Raw genomic sequence first — 13,990 nt, forward strand, 5'->3', positions numbered from 1 at the left:
CGGCGGCGAGCGGCGAGCAGCGCGCCGCTGCCGTTGCAGCTGGCCGCCGAGGTCGGGCGTCACAGGGGACCGTCGCGCCGTCCCCGGCAGCGGGGGGAGGCTGTTGTGCGGCCGACGCCGCGCCGTGCCGCCCCACAAAGGACGGCGCGGCCCGGCGGCCAGCCGGCGGCCGCCGCGGGGGGCGGGCCGCATCAATCAGGGCCCATAGCTCATCGCAGCCGGGTCATTAGTTCGGCGGCCGCGCGGCCGGCGCACGCGGGCCGACCGGAGGGCGTCGGCCGCGCGGCTCCACGCCGGACACTGCACACGCCGAGCCGGTCCCAATCAATGACGGACAGACGGCACTCAGCGGCGATCGGGGCGTACGGCGGCCAGGTCCGGACAAGCGGGCGGCGGGGCGGCGCGCGGCGCCCAGCTGAGAACGTCAGCAGCGCCGCTGAATGGCGACGAACATAAACAAGGCGAGTAAGTGGCCGGCCGAAGATGCCACACGACGTGCAGTTACCGGGCAGGTCCAGACAGGCGGGTGACGTACAGGCACACTAGCAACAATCATGGTGAAAACTGACCGGACTATCTCTACACTACAACACAAAGGTTGGCCCATCAGACGATGACAGATGATCGAAGGCCCAGCTGCCTCCACCGCGAAGATGCTTCCTATGATTGCTGCATGGTGCTTACATCTACATTAATCTGCTTTCCTAGCCTCCGTAAGGTCGGCAGCGGCCTGGCTGAACCCCGCGATGCCGCGGGAACGAGTGGTGGCCTGCTGCCGCGGCGCCCGTCGGCACACCGGCTGCGACCGGTGCCCTCTGCATCATGTCGGGCGGCGCACGAGCTTTGTCCGCGCCGCCAGCTGGCGACGCGGCTCCAGCGGGGTCGACCCGGCCGATAGTGCCGGCAGCTGTCGTCTGCAGGCCGCCAGACGGCCGGCGACCGGGGGTCACCCCAGCCGGCCCAGCCGGCGGACCCAGCGGCCCCGGAGACGGCCACGCCCCCCCCCCCCCCCCCGAGCCCGGCACGCTCCGGCGTGGTTCTCTGTCCGCGCCCTGCCTGCCGCCGTTGGCCTCAACAGGCGGAGGACGGAGGCGGGGACTTGTGCTAACGCCGCCGCCGCGGCACCGCGCGGCCGCAGCCGGCCACTCCCAGCGGGCGCCACTCTCGCCGCCCCCAGCCGCGGGCCGCGGACCGGGCCGCAGCGCAGCGGTCCCTCGGCGCGGCGGGCCCATCTCGACACTCCATCACCGGGAGCGGGCCGCCACCTCGGCGGCGGACGGCCATCGGTGCCGATCTCCCGCGGCGCGCGGCAGCCGGCCGCCGCACGGCGCATTGTTTGCTCGGGCGCCCGGCCCCGCGGCCCGGCCACTCGTAAACAGAGCACTTACGCGGCGCCGCCGGCCCCGGCCGCGCTCATGAATATGGAGCTCAATTGGCGCCGTCGCGTTACGGACGGCCGCGACCGGGGGCGGCTTCTCGGCGACCCGCGCGCCGCACGCACGGCACCGCGACCTCGCACGCTGCCGCCGCTCGCCGCCGGCCGGATCGACCAAACGCCGGGCGGAAGCGATTCTCGGATGGCCTCTGAATGGAGGAGCGGAGGGGTCGCCTACCGGGAACCACTCGGCCTCGGGTAACGCGGCTGCAGTTGCGAGCGCGGCGCACTGTGCAGCTTTGTGTGGGCGCCACAGGTCGGATCCGGAGCGCACCGGCATGTCCGGTGCCGCATACGAGATCACGGAGAATGTCGAGCTTCCGGCGGCGTACACACGGGACGCGGCGCCATGCCGGGAACCCCGCTGACATTACGACGGCGGGAGCGCCGCCGCATTCGTTCATGGAATCACGGCTGCCGACGCGCGGGCGGAAACCCCGGCGAATTGTAACACTCGGCCGCGTGGGCGTCACGATGAAAGGCCAGGAGGCGATTGGAGACACCCTTTGAAGCCCGGATCAAGGGATGGCGATGCCCGGAATGATGAAATGTCGAGAAGGAGAACGTGTGAGCCTGCATTGCAAGGTCCTTAATGTCACCGCCCACGTTAGGGATTTTCTAGTCTGTATTTGTCAGTGTGACCCGTCCACGCCTTACCGTATGGCGGGGGATTTGAGCGCCTACGTGCTTCGAGCCGGCGCACGCCAACAAAGGTGCGGTGCCCAGGCCCTGCCATTCGGCGGCAGCACCGCACTGCAGGGGTTTGGCGGAAGGCACACCTGTCCAGCCGCCCAGATCTCCAGAAACGTGACGCCAGTTTCCGACTCTAACAAACAGACTGATCCCGCGCTGGAGCACCAGAACACCGGGCCTCCGTCGGCGCGGCACAGCGGCAGCCAATCGCTCCAGGCGTCAGGACACGACCCGTCCCGGGCCGGCTCGCCGCGGCCGTGTGTCGGCCGTCGGCGGCACGGGCGCGCCTGGGCGACGGAGCGCGGCCGGCGGCGGCAGCTGCCGACCGGCCAGCCAGCACCTGCGCCGGCGCCATTACCGCCCACCGGACATCCCGGGGCCCGTCCGCCGCGGCCGGCCGCGCCACAAAGCGGCGTCGGCCGGAACTGCGGCCGGCCTTCGGCGCCCCACCTGTCGACGAGCGCGGCCGGGGCCCGCCGGTCACGGGCAGAACGGTCACGGCGAGGACGGTCACGGCGGGGACGGTCACTGCGGGGACGGTCACGGCGGGGACGGTCACAGCGAGGACGGTCACGGCGAGGACGGTCACGGCGGGGACGGTCACGGCGGGGACGGTCACAGAGAGGACGGTCACGGCGGGGACGGTCACAGCGAGGACGGTCACGGCGAGGACGGTCACGGAGAGCGCAGAAACGCGCCGGACGGTTGCAGACAAAATGATCACGCGCGCGACAACCGCGACGAGCCAGAGATCCTCCATGACGCCCCGGACAGGGCGGGCCGACTATCCAATCCAATCACACGCATCGGCGCTGTCAGCACGTGGTGGGACGGGCTCGATCCCTGCTGGCCGAAGCAGGGAAAATTTGTACCGACATACAGAGCCGGCGCAAAGCGATCCGGCGGTGGTAGCGCTACTATGTCGACCTTTTTACGAGCCGACATAAGGCAGCACGGGAACTGCTACGCTGACGGTAATACTTCTGCCGTGGGTTGATCCACTGCCCGCCGGCACTAAGTTTAAATGACTTGCTCCGCGTGCAGGTGACTAAGTGACCAACATTGACCGTGTCAATGTCGGCGCCGTCGTCTGGTGCCATTCCTGTCGGCCCGGCCACCTCTGACCCCAATACCGAGGGAGTACCCTCTGATGCACATCCGATGAATATCTAATCAGGCCATTAGTCCCGGCCCCTAAACACACACGCACACACACACACACACACACACACACACACACACACACACACACACACACACACACACACACACACACACACACACACACACACGCGCGCGCGCGCGCGCGCGCACGCACGCACGCACGCACGCACGCACGCACGCACGCACGCACGCACGCACGCACGCACGCACGCACGCACGCACACGGTCGGTTCGCGAGCGTGAGGCGGTGGTCGGGCGTGCGCCGCTCGCGGCCGAGCGGTTGGATGACTTGCATGCCTCTCAGTAGGAGACACGCCGCCGCAATGCGGTTGGACGGCGCTCGGTGAGTGTTGTCGATGTTTATGGCCGGAGCCTGTCGGCTGACGGAGTCCAGTCGTCTGGCGCTTGCCATTTGTCATGCGGGCCGGGCCTGGCCCCAGCGCGGCGGCTTCGGACGGTCGACACTCGGTCGAAGGTGGACTCCCGCTCTTACCGCAGCCGCTGACTGACCCGCGGGGCCTACGACCGGCGTGAGATTGCTGACGTAACATTACAGGGAACGTCTATCGGCCCATCTCGGGTACGTGACGTCTGCCCGCCAGGAGGAACTTCCACGGGAGTTGATCGGGCGGCGGGACGTACGCTGCCGTGACCGCCAGCCGGCCGTACCGTTCGATGACATCACCACAATCGGCGGGCCCCGCGTGCTTCCCCGTCCGCGGCGGCACCGTCCGGAGTACAGCACGGCCCGCAACTCCTCTGATTCACGCGACGTCCGCGGCGCTGCACGCGACATCCGCGGGGCGGCTCTGCGGCCGGCGGCGGGCGCGGCGGCGGGCGCGGCGGCGGCGGCGCGAGCCGGTGACCGGACGCCGGCTTCCGGCAGCGGCACGCGCGCCGCACGGGCGCCGCGTCACCGCTGCACGCCGCCGCCGGCGCCGGGCCGGGCCGGGCCCGGGCCCGGGCGGGGCGGGGCACGGCGGGGCGGGGCGAGGCAAGGTCGCGGCGCCGGAAGCTCGACCGCTCTCACCGCCGGCCGGCTTTCCCGCGACGGGGGTGGGAGCCGCCGGAACCGGCTGCTTCCGGCCGGCGGCGAGGCGAGGCGAGACTTGCATGCCGCGAGACGAGAGGCGCCGACGGGTGCGGCGAGTGGAGTGAGGAAAGACAGAGGGAAAGACGTCGCGAGCAGGAACGCGCGAAGTCTGCCAAGCTCCGATGACTTCGTCATGAACTTTCAAGAATCAACAGGCAGAGGAAGACTGGCTTTGGATCTGCACGGGGTTTGTCATGACGCGGGTATGCCTGGAAACGCCAAGCAGCGATCGAATCCAGGAGGCTTCGCCGGGTGATACTGACGTCACGTCCTCCTGAGAAAACAGGACTTCACGTCGTCGACAGAAATAGCCCGACTCGGCCCTGGGAACCCACCAGGCACCACGGGGTTCACTCCTCGTGTAACTTTCACCCACTCGCCGCGTTTACAGAATAACTTAGAGCGCAGTCTAGAACGACGGCACCTGTCGCCAACTTTTTGGCAATAAGACTTGAGAGGCACAATCAGCAGCATCAGCAGCATCAGCACCACCATCAGTATCAGCCCGACACCGGTACGCGAGCAGAGCGTAAATCGACAGCAGTCACAGTCGCTCCACACGAATACGCCTCCGAGCGATGCATGAGTGCTGTAAGCCGCGGTGACAGGGCACGACAGCTTGTACACGAAGCGCTGAGCTGGACTTACGACCAGTTATCACGGGCGTTGCAGGTCTGGAGCGGACGGCCAAAGGTCCGAGGCGCCCTAACACTTGCATTCAAGTTTCATCCAGTACGCATCGCGCGAGACTTTGCAAAGCTGAGAGCAGGGACCCAGCCCAGGGTGTCAACTGACATTGCCCCCTCTTCCACTCTTTGGGGAATATTTTGGCTACATGCCTAGCCGAGGGACGCTAGTTTCAGATCGTCTCGGGTTACAAGTTTCCCAAGCTAAAAATCACAGCCGTTACCAAAGCCATATCGAAATATACAGCTCTCCACCTAGATCATGGGCACCACTGACACCCTGGCAAGTCGCGGGACCGGGACCGGGACTGGGACCGCGCCCGCCGCCGCTGCCGCGCCTCGAGTCTCTGGCCGCCGGAGCCGTCCGCGGCGCCCGCCTCTCCGACTCCGAACGCGCGGCGGCGGCGGGGAGCGCACGTCCGGCGGCGGCGACGCCAGGTGCCGTCCGGGCTCGCACGGCTATTACGCCAAATCGGCCGCGAGATTTATCGTCCGTCGCCGTGCGGCTGACTTTTCACGGCAGTCCGCCGTATGAGTTCAGTGGTGCTGACACGGTTGCGATTCGACCAATATGTCGGCAGTATCGGCTCGTGGCGATTGAAAGCCTGGGTACTTGGCTGGTAACTGCCTATTTCGGACTACTGGGCAGATGACCACTTATTTCATTTGGCTGAATGATCGACGATCTCCATTAGTTTCAGTGATATTCCTTTTTACGTCAGCTCAGAAACTTTCCGAGAAATCAATCAGTGGAAACACTATGTCAAGCGTCACGTCAGAGCCTGCGTCAAGGTGCCCGCCGCCACGCGACGTACCCGAAAGATGCCAGAAGCGAATGCCACTTTTTACAACGTTCAGAACTTGTTGGGGTTGCAACTCTCCTAGAGTTCAAAATATTCTGCACGTTCTGGCATCAAACTAGATAAATGTATCTTGTGGGGGGCTTCATACCTTTAAAGGGCGTGCGCCTGTCCCAATTCAAGCCGCATAACAAAGTGAAACATTTCCTTTAAGGGCGGCGGAGACCACTCAACAGCGTGACGCGCTCTGTCACGTCAACAGGCAGCGGCAAGCTGCCGCCGTCGACACGTGACACCCCGGCCGGCGGCTGTGACCCGACTGAGGCGTGTGGCGGCGACACCCCGGCCGGCGGCTGTGACCCGACTGAGGCGTGTGGCGGCAACATCCCGGCCGGCGGCTGTGGCCGGACCGAGGCGTGTGGCGGCGACATCCCGGCCGGCGGCTGTGACTCGACTGAGGTGTGTGGCGGCGACACCCCGGCCGGCGGCTGTGGCCGGACCGAGGCGCGTGACGCCACTCCATCACAGTCGCCAGCCCGGGGGGGGGGGGGGGGGGGGGCGACAGCCGCGTCACCAATGACATATGCTTCAGGATAATGATCCTGGGGAACGAGCCCGTGGACGACCCGCACAGCCCTTCAAAAGTCGGACCGGCGGAATATCGGAAGCCGACACCATATCGCCAATCGATTATCCGCAGACCCAATGAACCCAATGCATACCGAACATGCTACGGAGCGCACGATGGGTTTCGTTTTCACATCAATGTGTGAAGCATGCGTCGGCGACGCTCTCTAGCTCGGTACAACGCCAGTGCCCTCTGGAGACCGGCCAGCAACGCCGACGCGTCCCGAACGCACCGCAATAATCCATCACCCCCAAATCGACTACAGCCCGTCACAGGCGAGCTGGGCAGAGGCGGGGCACGCGCGCGAGTGCAGTTACAACAAGCACGTCCGTCAGTTAACGCTCGGGCCGATCAATGTTACCGTCGGCCGCGCTCCTCCCCCGTCCCCGGGGTTCCGGTTCGCCGCACGAACAGAATGCCCGCGCCGTAAATCAATCCGGCGCAGTCTCGGGCAGGCCCGCACAAAATGGAGCGGCGCGCGTCCCGCCCGGGGACGGCGCGAGGGAGCCGGCCGCCGGCGCGCCAGCCGCCGGGCACAGGTTCACTGATTAATTCACTGCCGCCAAATCCCCGACATGAATAGCCTCCCACGCGTAAGCCCTGGGGAGAGACGCACTCGCGCATTAGCGGAGCCAACAAACCCGGGCGCCGGGGTGGATAGCCCCTGCGTCGGTAACGACCCAGCCATTGATATTGATTTTTCCCGTTTCTTCTGTGTGCATGTCAGGCTCATATTCCTTGCTCCCTAACATACGAAGTTAGGCCGCGGCGTTTGCGACAAGCCTACGCTTGCAAATTAAATAACCATATATATATATATATATATATATATATATATATATTACGTTCGATTGTGCAACACTTAGTTTCCCTCCTGCATGCCAGCCACGTAAACCGCACAAGTCGGTTACCGCGGACAAGACAGGCTTCGATCAGCAGCAATATGAATGAAAAGATAGTTCAAGCCCGCCAGAGCCGAATTCAAACGTCTAAATCAGAACCCGTGCGGCACTACTGAACCGCTTATCGAATTCGACTCAAGCGATGCATTTCTGTCATCCGTTATTAGCACGCACTACGCAGCAGTCATGATTCGCCGAGCAAATAACGCTACCTCACATCTCTAACCCCATATTATGCATGCATTAATCAAATCCGCATCGCCGAGACGCGGCTCAGTTATAGATGGCCGGTGCGGCGAGTCCCGGCGCCGCGCGTCGGCCGAGTTCCAGCCAATGCAAGCGTCCCGATGAAACCACCGCGCACCGCCGCCCGACGCCAGTCACGTGCGTCGCCGTCAGCTGCTTTCGCCTGCGTGTGCGTCCCTCTCCGACAGGCACCGCCTGCCCCGGTCCGGCCCTGCTCCGGGCGCAAACACCTCCCGGGCGGACGGCGGCAGCGGCGCGCCCGCGCCCGCGCCCGGCAGAAGCAAAATCGCCGGCACGCGCCCAGCCAATGAGCGCGCTCCAAGCGACGAACAGTTACTAATACGGGCCAATCAGATCCTCGGGAGGACTGTTTCAGCCCAGTTCGAGACAGGGGGAGCAGCGCTCTCCGGATGATGCGTCGATCCGAGCAGGACCCACGCCGGTGATTGCGGGAACCGGCGACAGGGGTCACTGGTAATGGCGGGGGCAGGGCGGCCAGCGTCACTGTAACGGCGGCCCGTCGTGTCCGCTGAAAACTACCGACACGCTACATCACCCGAACAACGACGCGGCGAGAGAAAGGTAGCGAACGCAGTAATAAGAAAAGCGTCGGCCGGCGAGTGGAAAAGCTTGTTTCCCGTTCGTCCGCCATTGCCAGGGCGTTTAGGAGTCGAGTCGGCCTTTGAACAAATATGACGTCCTGTTGGTCCGCAAAAGTGTGAAGAACTTTGAGTTCTCTTCACCACTCGGCTGTTGCTTGTGAGCGAGTCCCAGGTGCTGACCCTGGTGCCTGGCCTCGAAGGGTCGGCGCCGAGGAGATGCGCCGCCGCTGCGTGCGCCACTCCGTGCGTCCCCTTCCTGACCAGTCGTACCCTCGACATGGATTCCAGCAGTGCCCAGCTTGGTCGCTGCACTTCGCATTCCGCTAAACATCTCGTCCAGTGTACTGTCCACAAAGCCAGCATGTGTATCTGTCTCCAACCGGTCTGCCGTCACAGCTACAGCGTGGACCCCGGGGCACCGCGCCGCCGCACCACGAGGCGCAGCTGCAGCCGCGTCCCCTGCGATCGGCCCGGCGTTCGGGCGGCCCGGCCCTGTCGCGGCGGCGCGGCACGGTGCCTCGGCGACGGCCCGGCACCGGCGCCTCGGCGGCGACCCCGGCACCGGTCGTCCACCCGCGTTTTTGGTCGCCGCCTTTTTGCGCCGTCCTGGCGCGCCCGGGCGGAGGCGGCGACACAGGCCGGCGCCGGCCGCCGCCGACCCGGAGACCGCGACGCACGCGGCCGCCGCGCCAGGTACGCCGCGCACGACGAGCACGGCGCGCACGGCGAGCACATCGAGCACGGCGAGCCCGGGTGCCGTGATGGCCGTACCGAGCGGACAGCCCTGTTGAGCCGCCGTCGGCAGCGCACTTGCCGCCAAAGGTCACGGACGTCGACGTCTGGAGCGGGCGGGGCGATCAGGCCGCCGCTCGTCGCGCACTTCGCCATCATTTTTTGGTGGTCTTTTTTGAGAGGCGAAACCTTGACGCCGGCGGAGGGCGACGGGGCCTTGGACTGGGCGGAGCAGCGCTGGCGCGCTCCTCAGATGGAAGCGGAAAAACCAAGGAGGAATGGTGGGAAGGGAATACCGCTGGAAGAACATTTCAATGGATTGTGTGTTAAGTCAGAACCCTTGCGTTTCGAAGTGCTTCCAACTTAACAGCTCACGGCAAGGCGCCACCAGCTTGCTGCATCAACCAGTAACGGATACGAGACAACCGCTTTAGCTCAAGCCTCACAAAGCCGTCTGGACCCCGCCAATGCCCGCTTCCACATCTCGGTGAGTTGTTACTGACGCCGGGGCCCTAATGAAACACACCGTGACATATCGGCCTGCAGAACATGACAGCTGGTCACCTGGGCCGCCAGCCGGCCCACGGGCCGACAGGAAACCCGCTATGCCTGCAAACGACACGCTGTCAAACCGATCTGTGAAAAAGAGCACGACCCGCCGGCCTCAAGGCCGGAAGAGCTGTCCGGCAGTGCCGCAGCCGGTTGGCGGCATAGCATCGGCTCATTTGGCGGGCCCGGTCGGCGCCAGCCGGCGGCTCTGGCGGCCCCTCCGTCTCTGTTAGCCTCTGTCGGAGCCGCGGCGGAGAGCGCCTTATCGGCAGCTCGATCTGGGCTAGGCCGCCAGCTGCGCCACACTCACAACTCGGACGTGCCCACGGCGAACAGAAGTCGCCTTACGTCAGGGCCGTGACTCAATGGCCGTACGTCATCCCTGAGCTCTGTGGTCACGGGGAAACCGACGCAGTTACCAGCCGACCGGCTGCCGGCCGTCCGTCAATGGAAATGACGACTGTTCCCTGCGTCGTGCGCTTGGATTTGACGTCACATGAGCCGCCCTCCTGGCGAGGCGAGGCGGCGCTGTTCCAAGCGCTCACGATCAAAAGGGACCACACAGCTGAGCGCCCGAGATTTACATCCTCTCCCGCCACTCAGATTAAGTTATATCGTGATATTTAGTATAGCCACCAAGCGTGTTTCATAACCTGTCCGTTGCCAGCACCCCCGAGCGGGTCGACGTGGAGGCAACGCTGCCTACAGGGAGGAAGACGCTTCCGCGCGCCGCGCCCGGCCCGCGCCGGCCTCAGGTGGGCCCGCGCGTGCGGCGCCGGCCCGCCGGCCAGCCCGATGACCGTCCGTCCGCCGCGGCGCCCGGCCGGGCCCAGTTCCGCCTGACAGCAGAGACACGGCGCCAAGGCTGCACGACACACCCGCGCCCGCTGAGCGGGATCAACGGGCCCCATCTGCACCTGATGCGATGCCCGGCCGCACCGGCACGGGACGGGGCGGCAACGTTCCGACATGTTGGGCGCGGAGTGACCACGCGAGATCAGTGACCATCCGTGGTCAATGCTGAAGTACCTGATGTCCCACCGCTCGAACTTGGCTTCTGAGAGCACAACCAGTGATTGCAGCATTTCGGACGGCGGTTTTACCTTGACATTCAAAGCCACCGGTGTCGTGCTCCAAAGCGTATGTTGTTTTAGTGAATGCCTGGCCAACGAACAAAGGCGCGTCAGGGCAACGTGTCTGTCTCTTGCCGTGCATAGCAGGGCACCTTGCGAATTGCGTGATCCGTGCATTTACCATGCAATAATGCCTTCAAACGAACCAAGCGCATACTATACATATGTAAACATATATATGCATATATATATATATATACATATATATATATATATATATATATATATATATATATATATATATATAATTGCCTCACTACGTCAGGGTACTAGATGACATTCGCCACGTTTTCCCCGCGGGTGTTTTCAACTACCGTCTGAACAAACTGAGGCATTATCTCCGTTGAACATAGCGCCAGAAAGAAGTGGGGACCCTATTTGACAAAATTGCACAAAATGGAGTTCGGCCGGTTTTGCAATTTGATGCATCAACTCGTGAGCACATCATATTAAAACTTTCTTGTGAGAAGCGAGCCGAATATCATCTAACACCATGGAGAGGCGGGACGATTATATTAATTAAGAGTAAATGCTTGTCGTCCAACATGGCTCTTATCTGTAACACTGTATGAAGGGGTTTTCCTCGAGGCCTGGATGAAGAAAAGGGGCATAGGAACCATTTTAGGGGAGATTTGTCAAATGAAAAGTGTGACAACATTTATTTCCAAAATGGTACAATGCTTGTGCTATGCAACGCATGGTAAGTAGCAAAAGGGTGGTAAGAAGTAAGTTGTACGTAGTAAGTGGCAGAGTGGGGTTATTGTCAGGTCATCTTAATTCCCTTTTACAACTTTTATTTCCATGACATCCAACACTGAAGTGCTTTGAAACAACTATTCTCCATTGTTCGTTACATGCATGATTCATGACACAGCCGCTCACTGTTTCGGCCATAGTTATGAAGTGAGGAGCTAAATTGGTGACCTTTTGGTCCACATCGTCTATTTGTGGGAGTTGTGACCGTTTCTTAACTATAGCAATTGTAGTGCGGTACGAATTTCTGATTTCTCAGAAACCATGCGGACTGTGCAAGAAAACACAATGCCTTTTACCTTATTTTATTCCTTATTTATTTCATTTCTTCGAAGCATTTTCTTGAAAAATCATTTCTAGGCCTAGACCAGCACAAGCCCACCTGCACCAATGCAACTAATGATTGAATATTCCGTGGAAAGCTATCTCTAGTCCACGAGTTAAATGGGCCACGGGACTGGCGGATCAAATTCCAGCACGTCTTTTTTCACGAAAACGTGCTTTCTCCTCGTGTTTTGCTCTCGTGCTGCCCATAGTCTTTACATGCCAACGACCATTTGGGTTGTTTTACGTTGCTGCTGGCTGGGGTTCTGTCGCACGTTAGTTTAACCTTTGTGAATCAAAGTCACTACCTCCACCGTCCATTTGTGTGATGCACACCAAACTGGTATCCGGACATTTCAGGGCGCCTTAGTTGCAGTAAGGGATAAGGAGGCACACATTTCAGTTAATCAATCAATCAATTTAATCAACAAAATATGACTTCTGTTCTTCAAAGCGACGGTGGCTGTAGAGCCTGCGCCTTGAAACAAGTGATCGCGATCGCCATCACGATGCCTCAGTGCCTTTCGCATTTGCTTAATTGGCCCGAGTTTCGCGTTGGTGACAAACACGTACAATAGCGCTAACAAAGTATTCATCCGATGTTGACGGTCCTTCTGTTCACAAAAACTGACCGAATATACAATAAACCGTCAGTTTTCACGACACAATTCACAGCAATGTTCAAAATTCGCCGCAAAACGGAAATAAGTCGTTGCTCGCACCATTAGTACTAGCAAGCACTTTCGTGTCAGAATTTAGGTGAAAATTATCAACATGTGAAGAGAGCGAACATTTCATGTAATACGCGTTACTTTCGAAGTTCCTGTGCATAATCTAACACAAGTAAGCATATACGACAACTGTATGCGGTTTACAAAATTTTCCAAAACGGCAACGCCGATTTAGAATCCATGCGATTGCACACGGATTACACCGCGACGGAGCTTGGTTTACCATGACGTTCCCCGACCAAATGATTGCAGTTAGAGCGCACACAATGCGTAAATACTGTGGTGTAGACATACGGGCGCACCCATGCGCTACGTTGTCAGATACATTGTAATGTACATAATAATGTATCTAATGTCATCCACGAGGACGCAGACGATACTTCTAGCCGCAAGAACTATGCAAACAATAAATCTAAGCCGCAGTCATTCAATAATAGTTAAGATACCAGAGCAAATGATATCGCAACACTGAGCTATGTTCGAGCATGCCTCCCCAATACGCATCAAAACACATTCACCTGTGCTTGTAATTGGGCTGTTGGCAAACCTTGGAAGAAACGGGTTGTTGGATCTGGTAAGACTTTTAACGTTGGGTGCAAAAACCGGCGCAACACGGAAAAAGTGATGCCGGACTCCCGACAGGCCCTGCTTACAACATACGTCACAGCGATTGATGATGCTACAAAAAGACACACACACATCCTGCATTTGCGCGCACAAAGGACATGGATTGTGGCTACAGGTCTCGAGAGAAAATTTGAATGCACTGCCACACGCTTTCACAGAACAAACAGGCCACGAGACACAGCGCACCGTGGCCTTGGTGTCGCAGCCAATGGCTGGTGTCTTTGTGTAGTGACTCGTGATATGACATGGTAAGCGACCTACGTACACACAACTATCAGCCATTAAAAAATGACAAATATCAAGTTGAAAGAGAGAATGACACGGTGCATGGGGGTGCCGGATGGCAAACACGGTAATTATCACCGCAATTCCACACTAATTACCACCGCAATTAACGTGATTGTAACAGCTTCCCATTGCATTGCCACGTTCTTGCAGCTTTACCACACCAATATGCTTCAACATTCTCCGCCCACGGGTGACAATGCATTCTCCGAACAAAACAGCCACGCCAGTGCTGAAGTCGCGTCCGCTGAAGAGCCCAGGTCAACTATCCCACGCGGCTGGTTCCAGCTCGGGAACGGCATTTGGGGGCAGCGCGTACATGAACGTGCGGCTGGGAGCTGACCACCTTCACTTCAATACAAGACACGGCGATCGTCCCCGATCTTAAGGGCCGCGCGAGGGCCGCACGCTGATGGCGCTCCCGCCCCACCGGGCAGTGGCGCTCACCGCCCGACTGGGACGCGCCAAACACCGAAAACAAGCCACTCCCAATCAGCGGCCAGCCTCAGAGGCGACCCACGCGTAATTAGACGGGCGTCTGTCGGCGTGAGAGCGGCCGGACATCCGGCGGGGCGGCGTGTGACGGCGCGGGCGGCTAGGAGCGCAC

General features: G+C 60.8%; 1 protein-coding gene across 1 annotated transcript in view; it reads right to left on the reverse strand.

Moving 5' to 3' along the window:
* The window catches only part of LOC119091630 (zinc finger protein AEBP2), a 54,341-nt gene that overhangs the window by 40,073 nt on the left and 278 nt on the right, over nt 1–13,990 (reverse strand). The window lies entirely within an intron of this gene.

This window comes from Pollicipes pollicipes, unplaced genomic scaffold (assembly GCF_011947565.3).
Source record: "Pollicipes pollicipes isolate AB1234 unplaced genomic scaffold, Ppol_2.1 Scaffold_3447;HRSCAF=4054_pilon_pilon_pilon, whole genome shotgun sequence".
NCBI lineage: Eukaryota > Metazoa > Arthropoda > Thecostraca > Pollicipedomorpha > Pollicipedidae > Pollicipes > Pollicipes pollicipes.